At 38.6% G+C, this 21,279-nt stretch overlaps 1 protein-coding gene across 4 annotated transcripts in view; it reads left to right on the forward strand.

Moving 5' to 3' along the window:
- RFTN1 (raftlin, lipid raft linker 1) overlaps positions 1-21,279 on the forward strand; it is a 103,220-nt gene that overhangs the window by 12,942 nt on the left and 68,999 nt on the right. The gene's annotated exons all lie outside the window — the stretch shown is intronic.

Here is a 21,279-nt window from a genome sequence, read left to right on the forward strand (position 1 = left end):
ATTTCATTTCTTTCTTTCCTGATTGACACCAAGCATCTCTGCCAGTATTGCTCACACCATCCCCTGTGCCCTCTTTCACTTCAAAATTAGCCTGTTCTCCAAGCAATTACTCCTCACACCATTTGGAAAAAATGAAGCTTGAGCAGAAGGCTGGGACCTGCTTCTTGCTATATTTAAAACAACACAGTACCAAAATCTGTTACAGCTAGCTGGCAGGATGCCAGGTAGAGCCTCAATGCTTTTGCCCTGCAGTGTGCTGCTACTTCTCTTGTTTTGCCAGTCAGGTCAAAGGAAAAGCCAAAGCTATATGTCTCTCACTGTGTGAGACAAAGAGCTGCTGGTATATCGCTTGATGTGACACTTCTGGTGTGGTTCAGTATGTTCAGCCCAGAATAACATGAATTTCTTGTGTTTTAAAACTTTCTGCAAGTGAACTTGATTTTGGAAAAAAGGTGGAAGTTTGGAATAGGTGGTTGGACAGAAGTGGACTTTTGTAGTCCACGTGAGAATGGAGAAATTTTATCTTAGCAGACTTTTCTTTGTGTTTTTCTTCTATATTTGTGGCTTTTTCTGTTTGTTGTCATACTAAATAAGTTGCACTGCTGAGAGGACCAAACAAATAGGAGATGATTTTTTTTTTTTTTGTATTTATGTATTGTAATTGTTTCTACATTTATGTATATTTTTATTTCAAAGTGAATTGTTTGTTGTTTGATAGTTTGACCACTTTTACTGAGATGTACTGTACATTGTGTCATTAGTGAATGTAAATTAATACTGAGGACACGTATATGGGCTTTTTTGTGATACTCATCACTGTTCTGTCTTATTGCCTCACAAGCTTTAGCTTGTGCATTCTCCTGATATCTCATGAAGCCTCATCTTTGTTACTGTATGAGGGAAGAATCAGTACATGCAATAGCCTCAGGTACAGAAGATGTCTGGCACAGAGCAAAACATTAAACACAGACTTTCCAAATCTGATTAAATGAATAGGTTTGTTGTAAGGCATACTTGTATGTTGTTCTTTCTCTTTAGAGGCTGCTTTATTATGATTTTAGGAGGCGTAGCTTTAAAGAGACTAAAAGTAAAATAAATTATATTTACCAAGTGTTCTGCCTTGCCAAAGGGTAGAAGCTACTCATCTCCCATTGAGTTCTGCTTTGGTGTGCTGTATCCCCGTCACTCCAGTCTCTGAAGGTGCCAGTGGATAGGCAGATGAGGAGGGGATGGAGTTTGATGTTTTTGCTGTTTTTTCCTTAGTAGCATCCATGGCTGTGTGCTCTCAGGATTGGTAGGGCAACAGTTTGTGGTTACGCAGTTCCCTCTTTTCGTGTTTAGCTGCATGAGGGCTCATGTCCCACCGTGTAATGTTACAACATTCCAGGTTTTTCTCAGTGGTGAGAGCATCACTGGTTCATTTATATTTTTGCTCAGAAATAATCTCTGTAGATAACACAAGTCAATGGGTGTTTCACCTGTGCCTGCATGGATTTAGAGGCTTCTAAAAATGAAGAGCCCTTAGCTGTGTAAAAAGAATACTTGGATTGTGAAGTCTGCCTTCTGAGAATCTACTTTAGCCCTTTTCAGTGTGTGTATATATCTTGATAGAATTTTTTCCACAGGTTTTCTGCCTCATTAGTTTTTTAGAATATACCATGCAAAATTATGAGGGGATGCAGAGTATTTTATGGTGTTCTTATTCTAGGTCTTATTTACAACACTAGTGAGCCTGGCTATGAAGGCAGGTGCTAATTTTTCTCTGAGGCTTTTGTATGTTTACTGATCTCATAACTGTATCTCTCACAAACATTTAATCATAAGGGTGAGAAGGATGTGATTATCTGATGTTCCAAGTGATAGCTAAGACACAAACGGCTGCCAGAACTTTCTGAATCCTTAGCATTTCTTCATGTATTCCAAAAGCAGCTCTTGTTGTCTTTAGACATAACTGGGTGCTGCTCATATTTGCAGTTTGGGACTGCTTGTATCATCAAATCTTATATCCCAGATAGTCAGGGATCCCTTCCAGAACACGATGAATTTTTTAACTGCAGCTTCACAGGCAGCTAGGTGGACATAAGTTTTCTGCAGCTATATATGAGGAGATATTATTTCCCTCTCTTGTTTCCTACCAGCTCTGTGAATTAATTTTAAACTCATGGATCTGTCAGAAGGCTGTGCAGTTTTTTGGTTATCATCCGCTGGATCACCGTGTTGTGGAAGGGTCTGAAGAATGCTGGAGCTGATAGAAGTGGTGGGAGTATGCAGTGAGGAAAAGAAAAAGGAGCTTGCTTAAGTCAGCTCGCACTGTTATAAACTCATTCCCTTAGTATCACTCTTAAAAACAGGGATAAAATAGTGTCGTATCGGTTATCTCTCCTACATTAGACAGAAACTTAACCTTGCTTGCTTGCTGTGCTTGATTGCTTTTCACCTTCTGACATAGACAGCTGACGGAACATAAAGAATTATGCTCCTTTATTATACATTTTTATTCATTTCTGAATCTGAGCCTTGCTCTGCATGGATGCAGATATCAAATGGAAAGTAATGTTTGATCACCTATTTTAGCACTGTATAAATAATGCCTAGATGTAAAAGACAGAATTAAGGTTACAAGTGTAACCTTCATCTGGATGTTTCCCAGTACTGCAGAACTGAAGGATTTCAAAGTAAAGTGTTTAGAGAAAGATTTTTCCAGGCTTTCAGGGAAATCAGATTATGAAAAACCCATCAGCTTCCATGGTGTGCCACAACACTGATAATCTGCAAGAGTTTTTAGAATTTAAATGGTTAGATTTGCCATTGTCCTTTACTTTTTAAGCAAGTGTAGTAAAGGGTTATTATCTAGTGTAGATTGGTACATGAGGAATAAGTAGCATTTTCCTAATGCTTGGAGTGGGTATGCATATTTGGAATTGTTGGCTTTATAGTGTCTGCTTATGAACCTTGTTGGTCTTGTTTCTGCTTAGATGGCTGCTTTCACTAAATCTGTCTTCAGTGTTGTCCATTGGCAGTATCATCCTGTGCTCTATTGTTCAGTCATCTGTATTATCTAAAGTTTGTGGGCTGCTGCTCTCCTTCAGGTGAATTCACAGCAAACTTTACTTAAATTGAATTGATAAAATCATGACATTTTTTTTTCACTTGTCAAGCAGTCATTAATAGGTTTGTAAATTGGATGGCTCGTTGCTGGGTCAGCCAAATGCCAGTGGTGGTGCAGAGGAAGAGCAGAATCTTCCCTATGTTAGCAGCAGTGAGATGTGAGGTTGTCCTGACTGTAACATCCTGACTGTAGGATTTTTCCTGGTGCGCTCATCCAGCTCCTGAACTCTACCCACCTTGCTATCATCATGTAAGGCTCATTTACTCACTGGATTAGTCTCACTTGTCATTGTATAGTCCAGTCCTATGCCATCTCCATCTTTACCCACTTTCTCCTCACAGCTTTCTACCCTGTCATTAGGTCTACAGCACCCTCTGAGTCGTTCTTTCTCAGAGTCCCGACACTTCCAGTGGTGGCATGCAACAGGTACAGGTAGTACCTTGGAGAGGGTGCACACTTTTTTTAGCAAATTACTCTCAATAGGCTTTATCTACAGTTTGAATATATTCTTGGAGCTCTCTGCTGACTAATTCTCACTTCAGAGTTGATTAACTGCCTGCCTTCTTACTGCCTGTGAAGCAGTACTAATGCTAAGTGGCAATGGTTGGATTTTATACCAATAAAAAAACTGAGGAAAGTAAAAGGCAGTAGTATTAAAATGATGTTGCAGCAAATCTTTTGCTACAAAACTAGAAGAGGCAAACCAGAATCTATACAACCCTTCAGGCCCTTATTTGGGATAAAAAACCCCAAACCACCGAAAATATTACATCAAACACACACCCCTTAAAGTAAAAAAAATCCTGTATTGCGTCCCTCTCTGCATATAGAAGCAGCTGAATAATGGTTATCTTGTACCTTTCTTATCTCCAAACTTTATTGGAAATAAAGGGGTAAATGGTGAGTGAACCTGAGGAGGATGTGTGCTGACAAGTGGAGTAGCCTTAATTTGAAGCAACCATGTTTTCAATGGTGATTCCATGAGGCAAGCTGGTTCGTATTTTGCTATTTTGATTGAAAGAGAAATATTTCAATAATGTGCATTCCTTTCCTGGCTCTTATCTGATTGGCTTTATTTCGAAAACTTCACAGGTCATACAGAAACCAAGTTCTCCCTCTTCATCCTTTATTTCTTTTCTTCCAGCTCTTTTAAGTTATGATGACCTTGTGAGAGAAGCTGGGAATCAGGTAGTTACTTGTCTCTTCCCTTCTCAGAATAGTGTAGAGGGTATTTTTGTGTTTTTGTTGGTGTCTGTTTTTCTGACTTGATGGGAATTTTTTTTTCCCTTTTACTTTGCATTCCTGTAATAATTCATTGGCCTGATGGGTTATGACAAGTTTTAGCCTTGAATGAAGTTGGCATGAAACATATGCTAGCCATGTGATGAGAATGAAATGGGGGTATAAATTTTTTTTAAATGGGGAAAGGCTATACTCTGAACAAGCAGTTTGTGCTATAAACCCACTAAAATCCAGATGTTTTGAATGACAGCATGAAAAATAGCAATGCTTCATGTGGCCCAAAGTTCTTAAGTTATAATGAAATACAAGAGCATATGTTTTTTATCCATATTGTTAAGAATTTGTCTCTTTTGTACAAGAAAATCAAAATGAAGAAAAATGTTTGGAGTGTTTAATTACATTCTAACACTTCCATCCTGTTTTTTTGTTTGTCATTGTCTAAGGACATGTACTTTACAGGACAGGAGTCCTAATATAACAAATTTACTGTACCTACACTATACATAAAAACTTCCAATTTGAGGCGTGCTTTTACATATATATATGTGTGTGTGTGTGTGTATTTATATGCATACATATAAATAGTTTTAAAGTATATCCATCTTTCAAGTTTCTGGATACTATACAATAAGGTTTTGGAACCAGTTGGAACCAGTTATAAAACTCAAAAAACATTTGTTAAAGTGTTGTTATAACTGCACTTTTGATTTTTGTTGCTTTTTTCCTAATACAAGACACAAACTATATGTTAATGAATGCTTTTAAAAAAAACATTGTATTGTATTGCATTATTACAATCTTGTATTATAATCAATGGTTAAACATAGTATGGATATATTCTTAATTTGGAATTGAAATTCAGTTGTGTGTATGTTTAAATTGATAAAATTCCTCAAGTTTTCCCCTCAGAGGAGGGAAAGTAGTAGTGTAATTGGAATTTGGAAGTGTCATTCACTGGAAGGTGACAGTTGAAGGTAGAGCAGGCATTTTTCCTATAGAATATGTATGCATTTTTTGTCAGGAAATTCTATTTTCTACAGAATATAGCTGTTGTTGACTTCAGTGCTTAACCATCTCTTCCTGTTGTTAATTTTTATATTACATTAAGCAGTTATTTGTGCCTGGCTTCTGCTTTCTGTTTCTCTTAACCATTTGCTTTAAAAAATCCAACATAAAAACAAACAAAGCCCCCCTGCTTCTCTGAGCAAGTGGATGAAAAAAGAACAAACCCAGCATTTGCAGGTGCTATTATTTGATTTAAGACTAGTGAAAACAATTGTTTCCCCCCTGGTGAAGTTACTTAATTTCCTGGTTTTATTTCTGTAAGCAAAAGGAATTAGCATTCAACCAGGTTTCTTAGCACTGTTTTGTCCTCTGGAGTGATGAAATAAAATTATCAGTGCAAAATATTGTTAGGTTATTAATGTGGTGTGATACACTGCTGTGTACAGCAGACTAAAACATTGCTTAGAAGGAGATTAGCATGTAACAAGTTCAAAGCAGTAAGACACCAGCAGAAGAGGCCAATGGTTTACTTCCATGTAGCCCAGATTCTCCAAATTCATCCCCTTCACTTAAGCTTTGGCCATGTGCATATGCTATTCAGCTTAGTTTGAATATATGCACATGAAAATATGCACATGATAAAAAGAGTAGGCATAAGGGATTTGTTGAATCTGGGCTTCAGTCCTCTCCAATAATGCAGACATGAATAAATGAAAATTTTTTTCTTCTCTTAGTGTTTTGTTTCAAGTTAACAACAGTCTATAGTAATGTGCAACCTTCTGAGACTCACCGTGGTAAGTCACAGCAAAATGAAATGTTGATGCTCTACTGGTTTATAAACCTTATTTATGTGTCTTGGGAAGCTTTCATTTTGACATTAAAGAAGCATTCCACATGTTGGTTTAATAAATACAATAAATAACATCATAAATGTAATTGCTTTAAAGAATCGATAGGAATAATTTGAACTTTACTGTGGTTGGCTTTTTAATAAGGATGCACAACCAAGTAAAATCTGTTAGACTTATTCCAGTTTCTAAATACATGCTTTGCTTTTGATAATTAGTGTGTATTGATCCTTGATATGGTAGACTGCATGCATTGCCTCTTCTGTATGTATCTGTATCTGTACATCAGTAATATATGCATATTACATATGCACATTTTACTTCATGGCTGCACAGTACAACAGGAGGTACAAGGAGCTTTATCTAAAATTGTATCATGACCAGGACAGAACTGGGAACAGGTCCTGGGCAGTCCAGTGCTCTAGCAGCTGGATCATGGCCTTCAAAACACTCTTCTCACTGGGTATAAAGCAAGAAGCTAGTCAATATTAGGAATTAAATTTCCTAACCCATATCTTAACAGTTATACACCTGCAAAAAAAAAAACTTTTTACATACTTTCAAATGGTATGTGGATTGGAAGTCTCAAATACATTGAAGAGCACGCATAGGATGCATTTTGAAATTGTATTTTAAACTTGTGATTTGAAACAGTTTTCTTTTAGATGGTTTTATGGTGTCTCATCCCAAATACATCTAGTCATGTAAAAGGCACTTGTTCTGCATGGATTCTGTGTATGCAGTTAGGCAATGGGTTTGTACCAATGAAAAATGGACAAGGGAGGGAAGGAACATCTGCAGGATGTCTTCTATTTGCATGTGTTCCTCAATGTGAAAAAAATATGGGTGCTGCAATAGTCAAGTTTGTGCTAATTTTCCTAGTCTGTACCCATTCTTAGACTGAAGAATGGGTAGCTTTGATACTCTGTTCTTACCATGCAGTTGGTGATTGTGTATCTGCTGTGTAAGTTGAAGCTTCTTCTGAATCTGATTCTTGAATTCTTGGAAGATACACATACATGAATGATGTAATTCACTTGCATCACAGATAAATACAGATCTGTCTAAAATGAGCTCTGAACTTCCAAGAAACTCCTTCTTTTTATCAGCACTGCAGGAATTGCATATGATCTTTTGCCCCTGGCTTTGCACTATTTTCCTGTCTTCATGTGGTTTTCATCTTCCTGATGCTGTGCAAGAGCCAAGGAGCCTAATTTGGCAGTCTGCAAGGCTGGTAGACAGGCATTTCTGATGGAATGGTGAAATTCTTCAAGCCACAGGGACCCAGTCCTGTATTCTCAGAAGCCAAATTTCCCCTATGTTTCATGGGACCTGGAGATCACACAGTGGCTTGTAACTCTAAATAATTAATACCTCTTGGCTTTATTATGGGAGAGAAGGGATGAGAAGTCATGTCTCTAGTAATGTCCCTAGTATTTTTATGAGTTATTACTACAAATTCCTTTGCATCATCAAAATAAAGTATTATGTACAAAATATGTGCAGTATTTTAATTTTAATGGCATTCTTAATAATGTAGTTTGTAAATAAGTAGTGGTGTTTTGTTGAAATCTCATGCAAATGAAAGGCTTGGAATTGTTTAATCCTGAGCAGAGGATACCTACTTTGAGAGAAAACGGTAGTTGTTGGTGTTAGCTGCTTTTCTTAATCATATTGAAAAGAATACACTGAGGATGTGTACCCTGATTGTGTAGGATTTTTTTCTGTTTGCCATTATTTTTCTGATCTTCCTATATTAAGAATAAAGAATCTCTGTGGTGATGTGGGTGGACACGTAGCTATTTCACATAACCTATAACAGTGTTTTGGTGGGTCAGACCCAGGGATCCACATAGCTCAGCACTGGCTGGTACCAGGCTGTGGATATCATAAGGCAGCAAGAGGAGTTGACAACTAGGTTGGAGCAACCAGGTTCCTTCTAGGGACTTCACATTGCATTCAGTGCATTTTGAGGGGTTTACTTTGGACAAAAGTTAGTGTCCTCCTCTACACTAAACATTCCTTTGCATGTGTTTCAAAGCAGCTTGAAGGAAAGGTTTCTGAAACATGTTTGCTTTGTGGTTTGCAAGCCCTTCTGGGGTTACACTTTAGCAGGTGCCATTTTGTCCCAATGTCTGTCACGCACAGGTGGCTGTAGCTTGGCATTTCTTCTGCTGGTGACACTCGTAAAGAGATTTCACATGCAGAAACAAGTCTAATTTCTGCTTTACTTCTGTTCTGGGTTTGTTTTCTGTTCCTGCTTTTCCATTCATGCTACCATTGCACCTACTGCCTGATGAGTTCTCCTGACTTTTTTGCCACTGGCAAAAGCATTGAGTGTCCTCCTGCAGCAGTGCCAGCTGCTGCGTGAGCACACTTAAGATAAGGTGACTCTCCTCTTAGGAGGAAGACATGCACTGTGCTTAACTTTCTTGAGTTTTCACTCTTCTGTGTTCTCTGACCTACATGCACGGAAAGGTACTGTGGGTGTTGAGGCACCAGGTGGAATAGTAGGGCTAGTGGTTGCCTCTCTGCACTGAGGATGATGTGGTGAATCAGAACTCTCTGTTGTTACAAGCTGCTGATGCTCTGAATTTGTCATAACTGGATGCAGTTGTGGAAATCCAAACCTTACAGGGGTGGCTGTTGCTGTGTGGAGTCCCATGATTGCAGAACCTATTGGTTCAGTAGCTAAGTAGTTTGGAGTGGGGAGAGTAAATTTGCAGTGGACAAGGTCATGATCAAGGTCTGCAATGACATCTTCCAAGCACTACCAAGCTGAGTGTATAGAAGTGAGGAGATCCACTCTTTTCCCGGTGGCATTTGACCATTTATCCCTGTTGGGTGGGTCTAGTTAAATTTTGTCTCTTCCCTGACTCTCAGTGCCCGTTTTGACTTTTTCTTCCTGTTGCCTTTGGTTGCTGGCTCAGTGGCCCTCAGGAAACATAAGAGAGTCAGAACTGAATTGTTTGTTAATTGTTAGCTGACAAGGAGCAGCAGTGCAGCATCCAGGAAAAAGGAGGGGCGAGGGTGAATCTTTTGCTGTGCTCTTCTGAGAAGTGACAAAGGAGGGAGAACTGACCATGGGAAAAGTTATGAAGTCTGTTCTGCTGCTGTGCTTGCTTGGAGAGGAAAGACTTTTAAGGACAAGGAAGGGGGGGGGGAAGTACAAGCTGATTTAGTTCTGCAGTATGGGTATCAGCTCTCCCCTATGCTCAACACAGAAGCATGCATCTCTGCCTGGGAGGCATCTGTTCCTTCCCTGCTTTCCTTTCAGCTTGCAAGGGAAATGGCCTGCCAGTCCCGTTCTAGGCTTTTGGCTAAAGCACCCTGTTCTGAGCAGGACTGTGCCCTGTCAGCTGCTTGATAGGCTGTCAACACTCTTCTGACATGTCAACTCATATGAAGCTCTGAAGGGTCTTCATAGCCAGAATCTTTCAATCCTAGAAAGTGCCTCCACGCTCTTTCCCACAAAAATCAAGATGTCTGTCAGTCTTTGTGATAAGTTATAACATCCCTAGCCCAGGCTCCCTGCCATAGCTTTTCCAGAAAATAGCTGCACCCCAGAGAAATGTGTGCTCTTTAGGCTTTTCTGCTGAAAAAGTGGAGTGGAAGGCACGGCTACAGCTAAACAGCAATGGATAATCAAAAAAGTTCAAGCAGTGCCTTTGCCAGCTTTATTCTCGGAGAAGACCAACATGACCCAAAGGTTTATATGAATGTGAAGAGCAATGAGGGAAAGAGGGATCTGTAACTTCTGGAGTGGGGACAGAGATAGGGGGAAAGGTTGATGGGAGGTTGATGTGGCCTATGCCAGAAACACTCCCCAGTGGACCAGCGTGTCCAGAGGACTAGCAGGAGCAAAAACTGAACAGCAGATTGCACATCTGGCACTGCACCTACAGTCATAAGGAGAACACGATAGGTATGCACCCTGTCTGCAGAGGGTTAGGCACGCAGCTGGGATGAGTTCCAGAAGCAGGGATCATGTTGCTGCTGCTGGCTGTGTGACCAAGTGACTTTTCATGAGTGTAGAAAGGGAAGGACACTGCCCTGGTGGCCTCTGCCACTTATTGGGATGTCTTCCAGAGAGGTACAACCACCCTGGCCTGGACTACTCCTGCTGTAGATCATGGGCATGGAGACCCCAAACATTTGGTGTAGTGGTATTGTTGTGATGTTACCTGCTGTGTTCCCCTCTGTTTGGACAGGGAAGGGGCTTCACAGGAGCAGATATCATTTGACTTGTTAAGTAGAAAGAGGAGACATGGCACTGCATGAGTTTTCACTGGGAGCCTTCCATTGCCAGAGGTGTGCCTTTTTGGTGTCAGTGAAGCCCAGCAGGGACTGTGGCTGTCATTCTGACAAGATTTACTATCAGTTCTGCCTGAGTAAAACCCATGGTATTGTGCACAGGCAGGCATGTCGTCTTGGGTTCAGGTGCCCTCTGGGTCTTTCGTGGCAACTGAAAAAAAAATTTTATTTTTATTTTATTTTATTTTATTTTATTTTATTTTATTTTATTTTATTTTATTTTATTTTATTTTATTTTATTTTATTTTATTTTATTTTATTTTATTTTATTTTATTTTATTTTATTTTATTTTATTTTATTTTATTTTATTTTATTTTATTTTTTATATCTGAAAGTGGCATGGAAAACCTCCCCCCGAGTGTGTTAAGTTTATTTCATTACCGAGCACGGAAAGGTTACTTCAAACCATAAAATGCTATTATTTCTAGGAAAGAACAACATTCAATTTAAATTTTGTCTGAAGAATTACCTAACAACACTTAAATTGTTTAAATCTATCATACCTATTGTACATAGAAACTGCAGGATTTCTCATTTTCTTTGCCCAGTTCTGTAAATAGATAAAATTGTTGCTTTAGCAACAAGCATAATTGTGACTGCAATTTAAATTAAGGTTATGAATTTTGTACTCGGCAAAATAATGTAGTTTCCAAACCTTAATTATTGTGTCTCAGGTGTTAACTGTTCTTCAGATTAGTCTTCTTGAAACATTTGCCTAGATTTTGTGTGCAAATTCCATACCTGCATTTTTTTTATCCTGACTTCATATAGAGGCATTAATCCTATGTTCATGTTAGTGCAGTATCTACATGAGAATATTGTTTCTGTTTTGTTTTTCAGTGCCTGTGTGTGTGTGTGCAGGGGGTAGGTGGCTTAATAAGTGTTCTGTCTGCACAAGATGGAAATGTACTGCCAAGCAAGCATCTCCAGTTGGGCCTGGTGTGATGTGCCTTCTCACATCAGGTTGCAGTTTAGTGTTGCATTCCAGCTGTTTCTGACACCTGTTTGTTGGTTCATGGTCAGTCTGCAGGAATTTCAGAACTCTTCAATGTAATTTGTTGGTGAAATACTATTTGAACATCACTGTCTTACAGCCGTGACATGTTACAAAGCTGATGAGGAAGACTGATCCAGGCCTCCAGATTGTGGCTTTCTCCTCAAATGATGAGGCAGTTTGGAAAATTGTTCATTGCTCATGTGGAAGATAAGAACTTATTAGTATTTGCTGAGCAGTGTGCTGGTCTTGCTTCCAGTTCCCAAGTTAGCTCCTTCGGGCATCTTGACAAAATGCTGGCATGTGTTATATATTTTTGGCCTATCTCTTAAATACTAAACACAAGTCTCAATGGCTTGGTGTCATCAAAATAAATACGGCCAGCAGGTCAAGAGAGGTGATTCTCTGCCTCAGCTCTTGTGAGACCACACCTGGAGCACTGTGTCCAGTTCTGGAGCCCTCAACAGAAGAAGGATGTGGAGCTCTCGGAGTGAGTCCAGAGAAGAACCGTGAAGATTTTTGGAAGGCTGGAGCACCTCACGTATGAAGAGAGGCTAAAAGCTGGGGTTGTTCAGCCTGGAGAAGAGAAGGCTCTGGGGAGACCTTATAGCAACCTTCCAGTACCAGAAGGGGCCTACAAGAAAGTTGGGGAGGTACTGTTTATGAGGGTGTGTAGTGATGGGGCAGGAGGTAATGGTTTTAAACTGGAAACAGGTAGATCTAGGTTGACATAAGGAAAAAATTCTTCTTTGTGAATGTGGTGAGACACTGAAACAGGTTGCCCAGGGAGGTTGTGGATGCTCCATCCCTGGCAGTGTTCAAGGCCAGGTTGGATGGAGCTTTGAACAGCCTGGTCTAATAGGACATGTTCCTGCCCATGGCAGGTGGGGCTGGAATAAGGTCCCTTCCAAGCCAAGCCATTCTGCAGTTCTGTGCTTCTATGGTTTTATTGCAGTCATACTAATATGTGATATCCTACAGAATGGTAGGGGTTGGAAGGTACCTCTGGAGATCATCTAGTCCAAACCCCCTGCTAGAGCAGGATCTCCTAGAGCAGAATGTCTTGGAGCAGATTCCACAGGAACATATCCAGGTGAGTTTTGAATGTCTCTGCGGATGGAAACTCCACAAGCTCCCTGGGAAAGTTGTTCCAGTGCTGTGTCACCCTCAGGGTAAAGAAGTATTTTCTCATATTCAGGTTCAATCTCTTGTGTGACAGTTTATGACCATTACCCCTTGTTCTGTCACTGAGCACCACAGAGAAGTGTCTGGCCCCATCCTCCTGACATCTCCCCTTTAGATATTTATAAACACTGATGAGATCCCCCTCTCTGCCTCCTTTTCTCTAAGCTGAACAACCCAGGCTCTCTTAGCCTTTCCTCACAGGGCAGATGCTTCAGTCTTACTGGCCCTATGCTGGACTCTCTCCAGTAGTTCCTTGTCCTTCTTGAACTGGGGAGCCCAGAACAGGACACAATATTCCAGGTGAGGGGGAGGATAACCTCCCTCAGTGTGGTGGACACACTCTTCCTAAGACACATCATATTAAAGATGAGTCCAGGTGACATAACTGCTGCATGAAATTGCAGTTTGCTTTCTGTGTTTTAGTTTGCACACCCAACAAACTCTCAGTTTGTGTGCAGCCGTGCTTCTGCAAATGAGCTGATACTGTGCTATGTGATAAACTTAGGATCAGCAGCAGTGTCGAGGGGTTTCCCAGACATGAGGTGGCATATGAGAAATTTAAGCTGAGTCCTGATGCTTACTCAGCAGCTGCAGCTATCTGATGTGGCTCTTACTGGTAGTAGCAACCCATACATTGCCAGAAAGTCTTGCACAGGAACTGCAAGTTTAAGTCTTTCTAGTGAATTGTTTTTTGCATTTTGCAAACCCTGTTTATTTCATATAAATGGAGCTCTGCTTAGTTGAAATTGTAAAGAACTCTCAGCTTCCTTCCTTTCCTTCTTCCCCCCTGTGATCATTCTCTCAACTTGAGACTTGCAGTGATTAGCTACAGATTCTTCTTGAAAGAAACAATCCTTCCAAGGAAAAGAGAATCTCATTAAGCTTTTGCTGTGAGCAGCAGCTCTTGATCAACACACAAAAGTCAAGCTTGACAGTCATCAGGTGAGTTCAGAACTGCAAAAATATTACCTATCTCTCTTAAACATTCATCAGTTGAAAGAGTTCATCTAGTCTGAGAGTACAGAAGCTTTTGTGTACTATGTGGCACATAAAAAATTAAACACATCAAGGATGTGAGAAGTCCTAAAGATGCCATGTGTTTCCAAATGAATTGATAAAAGGCCTTAAATCTGAAAGAGAATGAGGTATGAGATTTACAAATAAATATAGGGAATTTTGAGAAAGTTAGAGATAAGCCAAGACGTGGTTACTGGTGAAATATAAATAAACAGCAGTCTACTGCTGTAGTTCTTTGCTTGCTGAGCCCTCTATTAGGGCTCTTTTATTTGAACAATTGTTTCCTGAATTTCTTAATAACAAGTGATATAAGAATTGACAAATAGTGCCAAATTGCATGGGCTAGTTCACTAGCAATTACTGTATAGATTATCACTAAGCAAAAAAAATTAGCATCTACTTTTTCTCAAATCACAAAACAAAAGAACAAAAAGAGAATGGTGGAATAAATGGTCTTTTGTTAAGTTATTGTCTCATGAAGTTTGGAGCTGTGTCAGAATTGCTTTTTTGTTTTGGTTTGGTATGGTTGTTTATTTACTTGGGAAAGCTCAGCTCAGATGCAGCATCTGTCTCTGCAGTCCATCTTCTACCCGATTTTCCAGCTGGGCTTAATGCCTTGATGAAGCCTTTCAAATCATCAAATAGATAAAATTGTACGTGTTCTGTGGGATTATTTTAATTGCTATTCACCACGTGTTCACTGAATAAAATACTTTATAATTGTAAGACTTTGTTTCAAGCTGCACTCTTACACTACTTGTAGGCTTTATTGTTTGTTTAGGTTTTTTTATTACAGTAAATTATGAGGAAAAATTGGTCTCTTCATCAACAGATATTTCCAGGGAACCCTTCCAGAACCATTGGTGAAAACTCAGACTGTTTTATCAGTGATACCCTATTATTGGCCAGTAGCAGATTTGACCATTCTTGATCTAAAATGACTTAGAAATAATTACTTGTTTTGCAGAATACACTGGGGAATGGAGAGAAGTGAAAGCGTCTTGAACATGGGCTGTTGTATGATTAGAAGTCAGAGCCACGTGCTGCTGCTTGTGACCTTTCTTTGTGTAGCATTTTTAGGAACAGTGAGAGAACAGTATGAGCCAAGGCACAGATGCACTGTGCTTTGCACGCTGTCACAGGTTTGCTTCTGAGGTATTGCCTGTGATGGCAGTGGCTGACAAGAATAATAGTCAACACTTCTGTTGTTGTATGCTGGCTGTGAATATGTATCCTTGTACAACACGGTGAGACATACGATGTTTATTTTCTGTTCCTTGCAAAGAGAATGAGAAATTAACCTGTTTATTTGTTTCTGTATTTTACTATTTAACTAGTAAGAATGTGCATTTATGAAACAAATTTTTTGGTCTCACTAACCCAAAAGGGAATCTATCCAGAGGGTATGGAAAGTCTAACATCTTAAGATTGTCTGCATAATGCTTTTTAATTACCACCTTCATACCATGAAAGAATTCTGTCCCTGTTGGACAGAACATCTGTTACATCTTTATTGCATATACTTAGTACTTTGGGATTAGATTATAATAACTTTATTAACTCATTCTTTGGCATCTTTGAAGGTAAGGTGTCTCTGCTTCTAGCATTTTCATATCCAGTAGGAGGTTTAGATGCAGCACTTTTTCTGACAGAACTACTCTGAGAAATAAGGGTAAAATTATACCCTCTCATAAACATTTGAAGAAATACTCTGCTACTCTTTGCAAACAAAATTATTGCAGCAACAACCCTTTTATTGCAAAAGAAATAAAAAATACTATAGTTTGGCTTTGGTCGTTCCATTCTAATGATGCTTGAATTTGTGGCCATTTTCCCATGACCCATATTAAACAATAGATTTGCATGCTATCATTACTGTGTGGGAATTCTTCACTTGAAAACAGAAACTAGCCACATTTTTCTGAAACAAGGGAGTAGGAGTTCAAATGTTGGAGAATGACAGGAAAATTTGCTCTAAGCAGAAAAAGCAGGGGGTTTTGCCAAGAAAAACTTTTTTCTTTAGTTAATTCATCACCCATGCTCTAGCAGACTTGCTTAAAAAAACAAAACAGTACTTTTGGGAAGTGCTTTGTTAACTTTTAGCAGCCTTTTCCACTACTCTGGCTTTCTATCAAGCGTTCTTGCCAAGTTGAAGTGATGTGGTGTGTTTGGCAGTGACATACTTCTTTTAGGTGCCAGTGGTGAACTATTGCTTGCTAGTAGTTTTCAGTATTCTGTGAAAGTCTTATTGCTATTAAATATACCATTAGAGGTGTTACAGGAGGCAATATCCCCTAATAACCTTATGCAGGGTTCTCTTTTTAGCTCTGTATTTTTGGAAAGATGTTTTTTGGGTTTTTTTGGAGGGTAGCATGATGGGGGGTTTTGTTTTGTTCTTGAACCAATTTCCTAAGGAAACAGCGTTTTCTGAAAGGCTCAGTCTGTCTGTCCAGTGTCTCCAAATAATTATAACTACACAATTTCAAAGCAATTTGCTAAATATTTTTAAAGACAATTAGATTGCTCCTAATTTTGTGGAAGAAGCTGGCAGTCGGGTAGAGGGCAGAGACCTGTCCTGATCAGGGAAAATGAGCAGAACCAAGCCATGCACACTGGGTGAGGGTTTGCTGGACAGCAAGGCAATGTGTCACTCCAGCATAACCACATAATCCCTGTTGCTCATTGGCTTGAGGAATCTAAAGAGTGGGAAGGAAAGAGTAGAAGGGAAATTTGAGATTGTGTCAGCAGTGAGGTTGGAGACCAAAAGCCTCACCAGTGGGAATCACTCTTCATTAGCTACGCTAATGGGAAAAATTTTTAGTAGGAATTTGGATAATAGACTCTATACGTTGATACAGATAGCAAAAAGTCATCAAAAAGTGTTTTATCTAGTACTGTTTTTAATCAGATCTTTACGGTGCCACCTCTGTGTGCCAACTGAGTCAGCAGATCTGTAACTTGCTAATTGTAAAGCAGGTTGCTCCTTAGCATAGCTGTGATTCTCCCACACCTCATTTCTAAAGGACACAGTTGTCTAATCTGTTGCAAAGCAACTGATCCATTTGGTGGTTCTAGCTTTGTATTTTCCAGAATTAGTTTTAGTTTATGTGGTCATTATTGATACCAGAGATGTGCTAATATGTGGCTCTTGGGCATGTGAAATTACTTAGGAACCACTGGGGAAATTGCTTGATAGGGATTACTGCCACCCTGTATTTTCATGCATTCCCATGCAAATCTTCACGTGTTAAGTTTGTCATAATAGAGAGGGTTTCCCGTGACAGTTTTAAACAGTAAGGATTTGGATGGAAAGATCTTCAGGCCTTCAGTTTTGCCGCAAATATCAGAAAAGCTTTTTTTGCATCTGAATTGCCCCTTTTGGTGCTGAGGCTTAGCTGAGATCCCCAAGTACAGCTCAACAGTGGCACTGAGAGCAGAACTTGTTAGGGTGACATGAGGTCTTCTGTGACAGTAAAATTTAAATCTTGGTTATGTACAGACACAAACTCTTGTGATGAAATTCCCATACCCTCGCAGAGATATTCTTACAGTTTGTGGTGATGAGAATGTAGTTCTGTTATCAGTACAGCTGAACAGAAAATAGCAGCATGGGGCAGGAGAGCTGAGAGGAATGGCAAATACTTTCTGAAGAATGTTTTGCATTTGTTTTTTCACTGCAGTTCCCCAAGCAGACCTAACAGTTTCAAGCAAAGACGTATCCAGTTTGCTTTTTATTCCTTTTTAAAATATGGAGTTTTCTTGGAAAGTTCAGTGGAGTTAGATGGATCAGTTTTATTTCTGTTTATAATCTAGCAGCTGTTGTGTGTTCTGGGTCTTGTATGGGTGCCCATAGAAGTGTTTCTCTTAGAATCACTGCAGGGTAATGTGTTGTAAAAAAAATTCAAATGCATTATATCTCCCTTTTCTCTGATTTTGATTTACCTGCCCTAAATATCTCCTGTTTATGTTGGATTTCATCATGTAACATTCTCTTACTCAACTTCCTTTTCAAACATAACTAAACCTGGGGCCAAAATCTAATTGAGAATATACCTTCAAGTAATACTGCTTGCTTAGTTATACAATGCATGTTACATTTTTGGCTGCTTCAAGATTTAGTTTTGCCAGTAAAGATGAAAACAGTTTAATAGACATTTATGAAAAATTACAGGATTTCCCAAACAGAGGAATTTGATTTAAAGGAGCACCAAAACAACACTGAGAAGTTACACATTATGTTATTTTCCAAATGAGAAATATGTATAATTTGGAAATGCCTTATCTCTATCTAAAACAAAATATTTCAAGACAGAAAAAAAAAATGCAAGTCACTATTATGCAGTACTTATTACTTAAAATATTAATTATGTACCACTGCCTTTTGAAGAAAAGGAATGTTATTGGTTGGTGAAGTCAAGAAATTAGGGCATCTGAAGTAGGGTAATGTATGGACTTTAGTGACGTGATTGGAAAAATTCATTTCTAGCTTTAAAAAAAAAATCAAACAAACTTGGCACACGGTATCATTCTAAATAAAATTTTAAAAGAAAGGCTGAAAACACTTAATGCAGCAGAAGGGGAAAATGCATGTGAAATACTAGAAATTTAAAATGAAAAGAAACAGAAACTAGCAGATAACATTTGAATAAAGCCTTAAAGCATTTATAAATCTATTTGTCCTTTTCTGTATGTATAATGCAAAGTGTAATGTGTAAAATATATGCAGACATGACCTGCCAAGAGGATTTTGGTTTCCCTGGAGACTATCAGTTCTCTGTTGCACAGGTTGGCTTGGGGAATAAGAGCTATCTTGATAAATGCAAACCTTTATTCTGGAGGTTATTGGATATGTCACTGAATTTAGAACTTTGTTCTAATGGCTGAATTTATAAAATGCAAAATTTTAAATAATATCTCTAATTTCTAGTTCTTTCTCCTGGCATGTGCTTATGTTATGCAGCAGTTATATTGTACACGGAGGGAAAAAAACCCCACAACACTTTATTGTAATACTTTAATGGCAGTTTTATCTTCTTGTTTGTCTGAGTTTTGCCACATCTTTGATTTTAATCAAAATTTTCAGTGCATCATGAAAAGCATACATCAGATCACAGTGCATGTATTCAGCCACAGTTATGACTGTTAACTTCTTTCTCTGTTTCCTTTGAATATTTTGAAAACCTCTTGTCAATTTTCTATTTGAAAACAAGGATCCAGTCAGATGTGTAGTTATTAATTATCTCGTGAATATGCAAAAATTTCCTAATATAATACATGCAAGATACTTTGTTCACCTGTGCTTGATTAAGAATAAAAACAGTAATCTCAAGGTTTTGATTTGGTTTGATTGATGTATGAACCTTTCTGCTTTTGAATTCCTTGAAGAGTCAGCACATGCAGCATTTTATTGACAAAAGGATATAGTGATTTGTAAAGCTTTAAAATGCTACAAATTCCATTTCAGAGGAGGTTTTTCTCAGGTAGCAAAGTACGCCATAAAATTAATAAATTCTGCATAATTTGGATCTTATTAGAGTAGGGATTTTTTGTACTCTTCTGAGGGTATTATCTATGCTTTTTATGCTGCTTTTACTGCAGTCCAAGTTTGCTTATTGTAGAATTTTCAAAGAATCCAGTGTTACTTCTTTGTTATATTCTGCCATTCTAAAATATGAAATCAAAACTTGCCAGAAATATGGAAAGAACATCAAAATGAAGCATAAAAGAGAGAGGATGATAGGAAAGGGAAAAAGAGGGGGTTAGGCCAGCAAGAAAAGACGTATCAAAAAGTATGAGAGGGAGAGAATGAGAAGGAGAGATGAGAATGAGGGAGAGAACCCTGTAGACTACAGGGTTAGCTGTGAAGCTTACCAGTGTTCATTAGTATTGCTGCTAAGAAAAGTGACAAGCACACTGATAGAGAGCAGTCAAAGCAATAAAGGTGCAACAGCTCTCCAGATTTTATGATGCCACCAACTTCTAAGATACCAGAAGATCCCTTAAGATTTACTTTTGTTTTATCCCCTTGGGTAGCGTTTCCTTCCCTTCCTTTTGAAGTGTTTTGATTACTGGCTACTTGCTGACTGAGAGGGCATAACTTGCTGCACCAATGGTGGAAGTCATGGGAAGTTCTGTATCACTGCTTCTTAAGCTGTTAATATGAATGGCATTCATGTTTGACTTTGGCAGCTGAAGTATTGCCATCAGGAGATTAACTTGGTGTCCAAAACCTGTAGAGCAGGGAACCAGTGGTTTTTTGGGAGTTGGAAATAGGTGTGGATTAACATGCTGGCCTTTCCTGTAGTTCAGAATTAACCCCTTCTCATTTCAGTAATTTGATGTAATACTTGCCTTTTGGAGCTTATACAAAAAACAAATCTGCATGAATAAAATATTGCAACCTTGAATACTTTTTGGTTAGACATAATTGGAGTTTTCTTGGATTTGTGGAATGTAGATTATCTACGTTTGTTGTCTCTGTCTTTTGCCTGCCTCAATTTAGGAAGCAGAACCAAGCAGGAGGGAGGGACAAGCAGGCAAATATAATTCAAAGAGCTACACAAGTACAGAATAATAGGGTTTTCTGTGAACAGTTTAAATCTTTTATTTTGCTTTTTGCAAAATCATTAGGCCTTCTTGTGTTTAGTAATTTTGCCCCATTTTGCATTATTCTGTCCACAAGCCAATATATGTAAGCTGTGAATCATTTAACAAGTGCTTGCCAGTTTGTTTAGGTAACTGAACTCCTGGTTGGTGGCTGTTTTTTTCATTTAGTAGAAGTGATAGCATGGGTATTTCTTTTTCTTCTGAAAAACCAAAAATGAAACCATCCCATGTATGCTCACATCTTGTTTGTGGCAAACGTACCCAGCTCTTGTGATGCTTATCTCATGTTTGCAAGATACAAAAATGAAACTTTGGACAACAACCAAGATATCAAAGATGCAATGAGATTAGACAACATAGCTTGTTAGAAGAAGATGTCTGATCTCACTTAATCTGTGAGTTATCTTAGTACTTTCTTAATTTGACTAATGCACATATCTATTATTTCCTAAAGGAAAAAAAGAATGTTGGTGGATGTCTGTGTGTGCACATCAGTGTGCATACACATATATACCCAAATCTATATACACAGACTTATATACATACATACTTTCAAAGGGTTTATATGCCTTTTCACAGTCTTTCTGTGTTTTTTCCCCCCCCTTTACTTTCTTAAGATACAGTGCTTTGCTTCTGAATATTTCTAAGTACCATTATTACATTTCCACTAAAAGTAAACACTAGGAGGTTATTGAACAGTCATCTGTACTTTAAAGTCCAGGTTTCTCTTGCATATTCATTCTCACTTTCTTTAATGAGGATATTTATTATATTTGCTTTGAAGACTGAGAGAAAAACTGCTAAGAATGTTATTAAAATAACCGAAAAGCAATGTGATATATTAACATCCAGTGTCTTGTCTCTGTTGGTGGCCTGAACACTGAAGCATTCAGACTGTCTTGCCTTCCATTCAAAATTAAGGTATCTCTATATACACCTCTTGGAAGCTAAAGCTCTG

The sequence above is a fragment of the Heliangelus exortis genome, chromosome 2 (genome assembly GCF_036169615.1).
Source record: "Heliangelus exortis chromosome 2, bHelExo1.hap1, whole genome shotgun sequence".
Lineage (NCBI taxonomy): Eukaryota > Metazoa > Chordata > Aves > Apodiformes > Trochilidae > Heliangelus > Heliangelus exortis.